Source organism: Ochotona princeps, chromosome 20 (genome assembly GCF_030435755.1).
Source record: "Ochotona princeps isolate mOchPri1 chromosome 20, mOchPri1.hap1, whole genome shotgun sequence".
Taxonomy (NCBI): domain Eukaryota; kingdom Metazoa; phylum Chordata; class Mammalia; order Lagomorpha; family Ochotonidae; genus Ochotona; species Ochotona princeps.
In genome coordinates, this window is record NC_080851.1 from 13,480,412 (window position 1) to 13,493,062 (window position 12,651).

The 12,651-nt window shown below is 43.5% G+C and overlaps 1 protein-coding gene and 1 long non-coding RNA gene across 2 annotated transcripts in view; one reads left to right on the plus strand and one right to left on the minus strand.

The window, feature by feature from the left end:
* Positions 1-12,651, plus strand: part of GLCCI1 (glucocorticoid induced 1) — a 162,415-nt gene that overhangs the window by 24,715 nt on the left and 125,049 nt on the right. The window lies entirely within an intron of this gene.
* LOC131482798 (uncharacterized) overlaps positions 1-12,651 on the minus strand; it is a 34,945-nt gene that overhangs the window by 13,135 nt on the left and 9,159 nt on the right. The gene's annotated exons all lie outside the window — the stretch shown is intronic.

The following is a 12,651-nucleotide window of genomic DNA, read 5'->3' on the forward strand; positions in this document are numbered from 1 at the left end:
GCAAGAAAGAGCTATAGCCGTAGTCAGCACCTGCGAACAGAAACGGAGATTTACAATGCCAAGCACTGGCATAAATATCTCCGGAGAGAGCTGGTTGTGCCCGGTAAAGGCTGACTGTGCCCCACCAGACCATCAGCATGTTAGTAGAGAAGGGACATGGGACAGAGTTTGGTTTTGTTCAATACTTATTTATATTGGAAAAACAGATATACAGAGAGAAAGAGAAACAGAGAGGAATATCTTCCATCCACTGATTCACTCCCGAAGTGGCCACAATGGCCAGAGCTGCACCGGTCCAAAGCCAGGAGCAGGAGCTTCTTCTAGGTCTCCCATGTGGGTACAGGGTCCCAAGGCTTTGGCCCATCCTCTACTGTTTTCCCAGGCCACAAGCAGGGAGCTGGGTGGGAAATGGAGCAGCTGGGACAGGAGCCAGTGCCTCTATGGGATCCCAGTGTGTGCAAGACAAGGATTTAACCACTAGGCTCCCATGCTGGGGACGGGTTTGTCTCATCACATTGTTGAGCAGCCGCTCTACATGACAAACCCAAAAAAAAAGGGTAGTTGTAAAACAGAGGTGTGTGATGTTAGTCCACAGTGTGTAGATGCCATCTTTTTACATAACTATACAAAGCATGCTGGCCTCCTAACATATGGGCTTGCTTATAACATTAAAAACAAAGAACTTTTTTTTTTTAAAGATTTATTTTTTTATTACAAAGTCAGATATACAGAGAGGAGGAGAGACAGAGAGGAAGATCTTCCATCCGATGGTTCACTCCCCAAGTGAGCCGCAACAGGCCGGTGTGCGCCGATCCGAAGCCGGGAACCAGGAACCTCTTCCAGGTCTCCCACGCGGGTGCAGGGTCCCAATGCATTGGGCCGTCCTCGACTGCTTTCCCAGGCCACAAGCAGGGAGCTGGATGGGAAGTGGAGCAGCCGGGATTAGAACCAGCGCCCATATGGGATCCTGGGGCTTTCAAGGCGAGGACTTTAGCCGCTAGGCCACGCCCCCGGGCCCAAAGAACTTTCTTTTTCACGAGTGAATTATTAGTAGCATTCGTCTTGTCTTTCAGAAAATATGTTAGCATTATGTCATAAAGTATTCTCTCTGGAGTTTTCAGGAAGCTGGGCCTGGTGGTGGGAGTTTTTACCTTCTCACATTATTAGTCACCAAATTTATGAAAACATGTGAGTGAATGTGTCTGTGCCTGTTTTCTTAAACTTTGTGTTCATATCATTTACATATCCATGTCTAAAATAAAACAATAGAGCAATGCTGTGTGTTTGCATGAAATTCTGTAATGTCAAATAAGTGCATAAAGTTGTACAATGAAAAAGGACCTTTGTTTATTTATCCATTCATCCAGTCTTCATTGGAGTTCTCTGTGCCAGGATGCACTGAACTGAGACTGATACACACGCAGAGGGTAAGGGGATCTCCCCATCGGCTGCAGGAGGTCAGCCTCTAAAGACATGGGCTGCAGTGTCTGTAAGATCTGCACTGGGGAGAGCTTTGCAGCGACACTGGCATGGGGCCCGGGAAGGTGGGAGTGGCCATGCAAATATGCACATTCTCAGGAAATATTCAATTTCAGCATTACTTCTCTTGGGAGACTGGCTTGACCCCTTCGTCTTGTTTAGAAACCCCTCGTCTGGATTCCTACAGCTCACCTAGAAGAGACTTCTCTTGGCCTGGCCTTTAGTAGGTATTCAGCACAATAGTGAAAGCGTGAATTGGGGGAATGAACGGATGAGTGAGTCTGTGAGCGAGTGAACATGTACAAAAGGTAGAGGTGTGGATAGTTGTAGCTGATTCAGAGGATAGCTTCTGTCACCAGCAGGTGGGACAGGAAGAAGCAAGGACAGGGAGAGATGATGGAGGACTCTGAACAGCACCCTAGGAACTGGCTTGCATACATTATTCCAGTGATTTTGTGTTCTTTCTGTGTGCCAAGATTTGGCCTCCATCCTGTGGAGCGCTACTGTCTGACCAAAGCAGTGTCAGTCACGGCGCTTGTGTGGGCACTTGGCACCATCTGCCTGGGTTCCAGTTTTAATTTAATCCTCGTTAGCTTGAAGTCTTCAAATTCCTAATGCTTCAATCTCTGTTTAAAACTAGAGTACTAGTGAGAACTACTTCATAGTTGTTGTGATGATTAAAATGAGATAATGAGAGTAAAAGTATGTGGTACACGTCAGGTAGTAGACCACCTTTATTCCTGGGAACAAATAATTAAAAGGAGACAGAGAACAAATAATTAAAAGGGGTAAGGAAAGTTATAAAAGGCAAGACCACATGTGAAATGAGCATTTAGTGGTAGTGAGCAGGTTAATGATATTGAGACAATCAAGGAAGATGTATCTGGTGGAAGAGTGGTTGGATTTGAGGCTGGAGAAGAGGCAGAAGCCAGCTCATGGAAGGCCTTATGAGTCATTTGTGGGGACTTTCCCTAGATCAGTGGGAGTCAAAGTAGGAAGTGAGCATGAGAATGACAAAATCAGAGTTGCAGTTAGAGAAATTAATGAAGAGATTATAGGGATGAAATAGATAGGAACTGATGATTGACCAAGGTGTGAGCAGATGATATAAGATGTCCTTGATTTCCACATGGAGCTGTTGAATGGATATGGTGTCATTTACTCAGAGAGGAACACAAAACATACTTGGAGCAGCAGAAAATAGTTATAGTTGAGGTGTCAGCATGGATGGTGATGCAGCTTAGAATACAAATGATCATGGCACATGGGTGTGGATGAGGTTGCCGAGAAAAGTTTATAACATGGGGCCTAGCGCCGTGGCCTAGTGGCTAAAGTCCTCGCCTTGAACATGCCGGGATCCCATATGGGCGCTGGTTCCAATCCTGGCAGCTCCACTTCCCATCCAGCTCCCTGCTTGTGGTCTGGGAAAGCAGTCGAGGACGGCCCAGAGCCTTGGGACCTTGCACCCATGTGGGAGACCCAGAAAGAAGTTCCTGTCTGCTGGCTTTGGATCAGCGCAGCACCAGCCCTTGCGGCTCACTTGGGGAGTGAATCATCGGACGGAAGATCTTCCTCTCTGTCTCTCCTCCTCCTCTCTGTATATCTGACTTTGCAATAAAAATAAATAATTTTTTTTAAAAAGTCTATAACATGAGAATAGAACACAGATGAACACAGGCAGAGGAGAAACAAAGGGTCAACTGGGTGGTCAAGGAGGCTGGTGGAAAGCCTGGAAGATGGTAATACCGCAGAAGTCAAGTGAAGAGAAGGTAAGAGAAAGGAGAATATGTTAATCACCACCAGATGCTGCTTCATTTTTTAATAATCGAACCTGACCCACTGTTTCTGGTGATTAGGAAACTGTGATCAGGGCCATTTAAAGCACCACTAGATTCTGAGCTGGCTGGCTCATATTTTAGCCAACATCAAAAATGCATCAAATTCCACATTAAGGTTATTTCATAAATGAATAGAGGATTAAAATTTTTCCCTTTTAAATGACTGCCAATTAAAATATACTAGCATTCTTTTCATACTAGAGCCAAGCAATGCTTCTTTAGATCTCCAACAAAATTGTAGAAGCTCTTAGAAAGCTAGAGCTGAGTGCTTATCAACGGTGACCACATTCAGAGGAGGCTACATAGGTCATGGAGTAAATGAATGAGAATAAGCAGGGACTTCTGCTTGAGAAACATAGACAGGAAAAAGAGGCAGAGAATCAAGGAGAAAGAACATGGTTTATCTAAAGCTTTTCATGTGAATTAAAAGAAAAAGCAAAAAAAAAAAAAAAAAAAAAACCCAATACGTCAAAGATATAGGAGAATAGAAATATTTGATCAAAATTCTGCTTGCAGAATAGACACAAAAAGATCTGGAACAAAAACATTCTTCAGGGGACCGGCACCATAGTACAGTGGTTAAGGTCCTCGCCTTGCACGCGCCAGGATCCCATATGGTCACCAGTTCTAAGCCCGGCGGCCCTGCTTTCCATCCAGCTCCCTGCTTGTGGCCTAGGAAAGCAGTGGAGGATGGCCCAAAGCCTTGGGACCCTGTACCTGCGTGGGAGACCTAGAAGAGCTCCTGGCTCCTGGCTTCAGATTGGCTCAGCTCCAGCCGTTGCGGTCACTTGGGAAGTGAACCATCAGATGGAAGATCTTCCTCTCTGACTCATCCTCTCTGTATATCCGCCTTTCCAATAAAAATAAATAAATCTTTAAAAAAAAATTGTTGGGCCTGGCGCTGTGGCCTAGCGGCTCAAGTGCTTTCCTTGAACGTGCTGGGATCCCATATGGGCGCCGATTCTAATCCCGGCAGTTCCACTTCCCATCTAGCTCCCTGCTTGTGGCCTGGAAAGGCAGTCGAGGGTGGCCAGAAGCCTTGGGACCCTACACCCATGTGTGAGACCCAGAAAGAAGTTCCTGTCTCCTGGCTCCGAATCGGCACAGCACCGGCCGTTGCGGCCACTTGGGGAGTGAATCATCGGACGGAAGATCTTCCTCTCTGTCTCTTCTTCTCTCTGTATATCTGACTTCGTAATAAAAATAAATAAATCTTTTAAAAAAACATTGTTCATCATCTTTCGTTATTAATCTACTTGTATTCTTATTCAAGACATGTATTGATTTACTCCCCAAATGTCCACACAGCCACGGTTGCTGCTGCAGTCTATTCCAGAGCCAGGAGCTAAAAACTCACCCCAGTTTCCTGTGTTGCTGGTGGATACTCTCCTCCCTGAGCCGTTACCATTACTTCCCAGCGTCTGTGTTGGCAAGAAGATGGAGTTGGAAAGCAGAGCTGCGTATCAAAGCCAGATTTGGTGGTATGGGATATGGGGTCTTAACTGCTAGGCCAAATATCTGACCCACTTTCAAAGTTCCTCTTTCTGTAATCCAATGGAAGCATCAAAGGACAGGTGGTGGATGTGTACACCCTATGGCTTTTATTAACATTGAAACAGTAAAATCAAGACTCCCTATCAAGTGACTCCAATACTGTCATACAGCATTGTTGTTCTGAGATCAGATTCCAGTCATGGCTCTGAGCAGTTCCAGGAGTTAACAAGTCTGTTTCATAAACAACTCCAGACCACTCTGATAACAGACTACGTGTTGATGTCTACTGGGGTTTGTGAGGAAAGAAGAGACAGATAAAATGCCCACCTGCGTAAAGCAAATTGATTCATCAAAAGTGACATTTGATAGATCAGTTGATTTACATAGAGAAGTGGAGAAGGTATATGGAAAGTGTATTAACTCTTTGGGGCCACTGGAGGCAACATTAGTGAGTTGTTCCGTCAGTACTAAGTGGCTCCCGTAATGGCCCGAACAGCGAATGCATCCCCAAAGAGTCTCGGGTGGCCCCAGGTGGTCATGTGTCCTCCACGACTCAGGATGATTACTGGTGCTTTCCCAGAGCAAGGTCAGTGGCCCAATTTCCACTTTACAGATAAGGAAACTGAAGCTTATTTCTAGGCCATCTGGTCAGTTAATGATAGAGCTTAGGTTAGATATTAGCCAGCTGTGCTGGCTAGCCACTAATTATCATTGCTGCTCTGATAGCAACAGACATTCCTGTGATCATCTTAGAAAATGTTTGTCATCTAGAACGTAATTGTTCACAGAGAAGGACTTCCTATTTATTCCCATGGGGTAAACAAGAGCTTATGGTAAGATTGACGTGAATGGTATTCTGCAAAAAACACTACTTCATTTGTGGCTCTTCGTTGTTATACCGTTGCCAGTTGTAAAAACGTAAATGAAAATTCAACGAAGATTGGAAGGCTTTTCGTAATAGATGTTGGGAATCACTCTCCATTTTTGTGAATGTTTATCAAGTGTACACATTAAATAACTATGGACGATTTTTAAGTGTTGCTCCTCAAGCCATGATAGCTTCGGTGCTGACAGCGGTCTTGAGAGCCTCAGTTCTGGGATACTCATCTTATAGATTAAAACAAACAAAAAAATGCCCCCATGGATTTCTATGGAGGCAATTACATCACCCCTTGGCATGCTCATATGCTGTATTGGAGTGCCTGGTTTCAGTTCTGGCTCCTCAGCCTCCAAACCAGCTTCCTGCTAACATGCACAGTGGGAGGTAGCAGATTATGGCTCAAGGGCTTACATGTCATCTACCCTTAGGAAAGACTATTGCCTGGCTCAGTCCCAGTTGTTGTGGTCATCTGAGATGTGAATCATTGGATGGAAGTTTTGTGTGTGTGTGTGTGTGTATGTAAGACCGCCTTAAAAAAAAGCCCATCTGGCCTCAGAGTAGCCACGGCAGGCCTTTGGTCTTCAGCTTATGATGTGAGAAGGTCCAGTTACTTGAAAGCAACGCAGAAAGGAAGTCGGAGCATTCCAGTACCTCTAGTCTAAAGGCCAACCCAGATATGAAGAAAAAGGTAGGATTGTGCACGATCATTATTATTTCATTGTGCTAAAGTCTATCTTTTTTTTTTTTTTTGGTAAAACTTACATTTCACAATCGCAACTTACTAGACCTCTCCACTTTTGTGGGAAAAGACAAGTTATATGAGGTAGGCGGGAACAAGTTCCCCAGTAATAAGTATGTTTCTGAACTTGAGGCAAAGAAGTCCTGTTCGAACATTCATTTGCCTCTAAGCCTCAAAGTTGCTTGCATCATCACAGGCTTCTAAATTTTTTTTTTTTTTTGTATTTGACTGAAATTTAAATACTGGGGTTTTTTTTTAGATGTTATTATTTATTTTTACTGGAAAGGCAGATTTACAAAGAAAAGGAGATAAAGATCTTCCATCCACTGATTCACTCCCCAAGTGGCCACAATGGCCAGAGCTGCACCGGTCCAAAGCCACGAGTCAGGAGCTTCTTCTAGGTCTCCCATGTGGGTACAGGGTCCCAAGGCTTTGGCCCATCCTCTGCTGCTTCCCCAGGCCACACTCAGGGAGCTGGATGGGAAGTGGAGCAGCTGGGACAGGAGCCAGTGCCTCTATGGGAATCCCAGTGTGTACAAGGCGAGGATTTAGCCACTCGGGCCATTTTGCCAGGCCATTCTACTATTTTCTTGAGCAGATGCCAAACTGTGAATTTCTCTAAAAAGAGAAAATTAAAAGCTGCAACAATAAATAGTACTCTAAACACAAATAAATTTTGATTACTTTTGCCAGTGCTTCCTCATATATTATGAATGTCACTGTAAAGCTTACATCAAAAGGCAATGATATGTGTAATTATTGCCTAAAATGGTAACTTTTTGGTCATCAGATCAAGAATCAAGACAGCCCAGAATTCTGAAACTGCATGGAATGGAACATTGGTCTCCTTTGTTTTGTCTTGTTTTCTCTTGTCTTTGTTAATTGTATTTAGGATCTGAGTGCCAAAATAGCCCATTTTATCAACATTGGAACTTCCTTGTTGAAGATCTGGCTGAGTTCAGTCAGTTCTGCAAACATGGAAACAGCAAACTTGAATACAAGCAGAAGGATGTCCTGAAAAGGAAATTCAGCTTTCTTGCCTAAATAAGAGAGATACTCATGATAATTAGTTAAAACAAACGTAAGAATCAAATTATTATAATGACACACTGCTCCTTAGGGATTTGAGACAGTTGTTAGTGAATTGATTCGTTATTATTAATCATGCCTTACATGTGTACATCATTTGCATGTTCTCTTGTGTCATGGTTTGAGGCTCCCCCGGGTGAGGTGAGCAGGGCATGGTTTACTAGCCCCATTTCACAGGTGAACAGGTTGGAAACACAAGTGGCCCAGAGTTCTTTCCCTAGACAGCACTGCCCCTGCGGGTCGGGTATCAGTCCTGTTGTGACACACAATCACTTCTTTTTTGTAGGCAACTGATTATAAATGATGCCCGAGGATGAGCCTACCCTAGCCTGACCTGAAAACAGAAGACATGTGTCATTGGGGTATGTTCCTCCAATTCAAGTAGGCTACCTATACTTTCCATCATGAAAATTTTAAATTTAAAAATATTTTGAATAAGGAGAGTACAACTTGAATTTGTATTTTCAATTGGTATTAGTGACACTGGACCCAGGATAAGCAGGGAGTTATAGAACAAATGAGCCAGAAAAAAAAGTCCATGTTTTCTGTCTCTAATCCTGCATCTAAACTCCATCCCTTTACTTGCCGACCCGTCATACCCACTTTGCCACAGGTACCTGAATTTCCGCAGGGGTAGCAGGGAGGAGATCCCCGATGAACATGTGTGAGCTGAACTGTACGTGAATTCATCATGAAACATCCCCAAAGACCTCAGGGCCACAGACCTCTCCCTGTCTGTATATTCAAGTAGGAACCAACCCCCCATCCCAAAACGGGGACCGCTGGATGAGGGAGTGCCCTTGGCCTTCTCTCTTCCTGTGCAGCCCTCTCTCTGGACCATTCTTGGGGAGTTCCTGCCCTCATGGACTTTCTCACACTCACACCTGCGTTTATACTGCTCTCTCCCTGTAGGGAAATCCCACTCATTATTATACATATGTCCCCGTTTTGAATTGTTGTCTCATCTGGAGCAAGATTCTGGAATAAATCCAGCTGAGAGACACATTCCCACAACTGAAAGAATCCCAAGCAGGCCTTTGCGCATGAGTGTCAATGCCTCTTTCCAGGTATCCGCTCGCCCAGTCTTCAATGCCAGTGGGTGTTGGACTTTGGCCATAATCTTGATCAGTTTCTCTAACAGCCGCTTCCTTTCTGCTTCAGGCTTTAGGGTACCCAGACGGCACGATGCAACCTAGCAGGCTCTCCCCGACCCCCACGGCCCCGGTGGAGCTTCTCAGTGCCTTTACACTCCTTCTCCCTGAGAATCTGCAAAACACTCTCTGCGGGCCAGCTGTTGTGCTCCTCTGACCCCCGATTTGCATCTGGTACATTACTGAACAACAGAAGTTTCCTTTCTGTTTCACCAAATGCAGGTGTCTAGTCATTCCATAAGCAGCCTAGTAAGTCCTCCCACCCAACAGATCCAAGGTTTGAAAAAATTAGTTGTTCATAAAAACTATTGAAAGGCTACAGGATTTTTTTTTTTCAGACTTCTGTCATCTTGGTCCTGTCAGAGAAACCTCCCAAATGGCACCAGTCACTATGGAAAGAGTTGGCAAATTTTTTCTTTCTAACTGGTTTAGGTATTTACAAAAAAAATTCTCCAAGACATGAAAATGTAATGAAATGCATTGATCCACTTTCCTTTCTGGAAACGTCCACCATATTTTTTTCATATTTAATTTTAAAATCTTTAAAGGTATTTAAGAATTTTTGGACTTCATCTTCTCAAGTAATTTATATATGTTTTCTTGAACACCAGGCCGGAGTAACTGGGGCTGAAAGAAGCATAATCTACCTTCCTTAGTTACATTTATAGGCATAGATTCTAAGCGGGATGAAATAAAGGCACTCTGAACCTACAGGCACTGTCTTTATAACTAATTTGGTATTGTAACAAGTCCTAAGCATGGAAATATGGTTATTTCTTAGAACTGTACCTATGATGTACAGAGTCCAGCATGTATCTTTGAAATTGTCAAAAATCTGGGTCTGGCACGATAACCTAGCAGCTAAAGTCCTCGCCTTGCATGCTCTGGGATCCCATTTAGGTGCCGGTTCTAATCCCGGCAGCCCAGCTTCCTATCTGGCTTCCTGCTTGTGGGCTGGAAAAACAGTCGAGGATGGCCCAAAGCCTTGGGACACTGCACCCATGCGGGAGACCTGAAAGAGGCTCCTTGCTCCTGGTTTTGGGTTAGCTCAGATCTAGCTGTTGCGACCACTTGGGGAGTGAATCAGCAGATGGAAGATCTTCCTCTGTCTCCTACTCTCTATATATCTAACTTTCCACTAAAAATAAATTAAAAAAAAAGTCAAAAGTAATTTCACAGCACATATTAAGAAATGCGTAATTTTCACACAAAGATTTTCAGCAGTTACTGGGATTTTACTCACTACTAAACATAAGATATTTTGAACTTATTTTTCTCAATAAATATAAAGTTATGTTGATATGAATTATTGTTTCACTCAATATTTTCAAAATAAATAGCTGAAAAGAAACCTGTTGCAGCAGTTGACTTTTTAAAAAGGTTTATTTGTTTTGATTGCAAAGTTAGATATATATAGAGAAGGAGAGACAGTGAGAAGGATCTTGCATCCACTGGTTCACTCCCCAAGTGGCTGCAATGGCCAAAGCTGAGCCGATCCGAAGTCAGGAGTCAGGAGCTTCTTCTAGATCGCTCAGTTAGGCGCAGGTCCCAAGGCTTTGGGCCATTCTCCACTGGTTTCCCAGGCCACAAGCAGGGAGCTGAATGGGCAGTGGAGCAGCTGGAACACAAATTGGTGCCCATATGGGATCCGGCACTTGCAGGGGAAGAATTAGCCAGTAGCAACATCATGACAGACTCCAGTTGATTCTTTTCTTTCTTAGAAAGCTTTGGACAGTTCAGTGGCAGGCCAAAAAAAGTATTTTTTTTTTTCCTAAAAACAAACACAAAAAAAACCTTAGTTCCAAAATCAAATTTCAAAGTCACATGTAGGGTTACTTGAATTTTTTTTTTTCTATCTGAAAGACAGAAAAACACAGAGATGTATAGAAACCTAGTGTACAGAGATCTTCCGTCTGCTACTTCTCTCACTACGTGCCCATAATAGCCAGGGCTGGGCCAGGCAGAAACCAGGAGCCCAGAACTGCATTCTGCCATGCCACAGGGGTTGTCCTGGGGCCCAAGCTCTTCATGTATTTCCTCTTTTTTTCCAGGCACATTAGCAAGAAATCTGATAGGGGCGGAGCAACTGGGTCACTAACCAGCACTTCAGTCTAGTATGCTAGTGTAGTAAGTGGAGATTTAACCTGCACCCTGACATAGAACTCCCAAATTATTTAACTTTTAGTTTCATACTTTATGGAAAGAAAGAAAAGAAAACTGTAGTAGAGTTGATATCCTGTAGCATCAGTTGAGCTTAAATTGCTTGAAATAACTCTTAGAAAGAAACGATTTCTCTTACGTCAAAGTGCTCTTGTGCTCATTCGTGTTCAGGCTGCCAGCCTCTTCCCACCTGGCTCAGCTCTGCCTGAGGCTGCAACATCACCTGTGCTGCCGGAGGGAAGACAGGCAGGCCAAGGGACTCCTGCACCCATCTTAGGCTCCCGTGGACCCAAGAGAGCTGTTCTGTCAATGGGCTGTGCAGGAAACAGTCATGGTTTTTGTGCCACAAATATAGGCAGGCCGTTTTCCCAGATTTTTTTCTGTTTAACATGCCTTCTAGTCACCTGTCTTCGCTCTGTACTGATCAGACTCCTGGGGGAAAGCAAAGATTTTTGCAAAGTGTTTGTCCTTGTGGGAGACTGCATTCCAGGTATGAGAATGCGTGAGAGCCTCCGCCATCCTTTGCTGTCACCCATCCTTGCCTGGAGCTCCCACCCAGCGTCCTCCTGTGCATGGGGGTCAGAAGGGTTTATTTCTTACAAATTGTGCCAATCTGCTTTCTGCAGCAGATTGTTGGTGCTACGTAAGTAGTGTGATTTATGGTAATAATGATGATGATAATGAATCTTGAAACACCTAACTAATCCCAGTGAACTCTCTGTGATGTTAAGGCCGTGGAACACATGAATGACAAGCAGTGATAATGACTGAGAAGGAGGTGATAAATTACTATGCAGACTGTTGATGCCCTATGATATTTTCCCAAAAGAGGCATTCACAACAGGCCAATTCTACTTAAATAAATGTATATGCAGTTTTGTAGACACATAAGGCTTTAGCAGTATTTTATTTTATTTTATTATTTTTACAATAACCTGCTGTCCAAAGCACAAGGGCACCAAACAACTTGAACAAACACTCCTGAGGTCGAGGGCCAGGAGAGGTAAGAAGTAAGGTTGTGTTTGCTCTTGCTTGAATGTCTCATTGTTCCTGGGTCTACAAGCATAACTTTAGAGACTCCACCAATATAAACACAAAACCACCTAGTTATGAGCCTGTGTTTACACAGCTCAGATCAAAAGCACAGACACTTCGATTCATTTGCATTCAGTGACTGCTTAAACTGCCCTGTCTTCCAAAGAGAGCAGTAATTCATATTTTGGTGGTATTTGCTCTCAAGGTTAATTTATATTTTTGGGGTGTTTTTTAAGGTCTCATATCCTTTACCGTGTCTCCAACTCTTTCTTTTCTTCCGAGTTGCATTGTTTTCTCCTAAGGAACTGATTGTGTGGCAGATCCTCGGATCATTGCAGGCAGCACAGATGAAAAGCCTGTTATTCCAAAGGATTAAATTACAATTCTTAGTGAACCATTGCCAAGCTGCTTTTTTTTTTTCTCCTTGCAAACCCAGGGAGGATTGGAAACAGGAAATGCAATGCCTTGAAAGGGGTGTGAGTGGTTGAATGAATGAGGAAGAATCACCATCATGCTGTCATTGAATGTTCTTCAAGTAAGAGAAAAAGGGAAATAAAAAATAAAAAAAAAACCTCTAAATACCTCCCAAATCAGGAATAATAAACAATTGAGTTTGTAGGGGACTAGTAACATGATAGACTTTTACGGAATTACAAGTGTGTCTAAGAAAGTATACAGTGTATCTAACAGGTGCACATTGATTACTACATACAGGGAAGGTTCCAATTTCATTTTGGTATATTAAAGGTTCAAAGGCTGTGGGCAAAAGACCTAAGATTTGCAAAT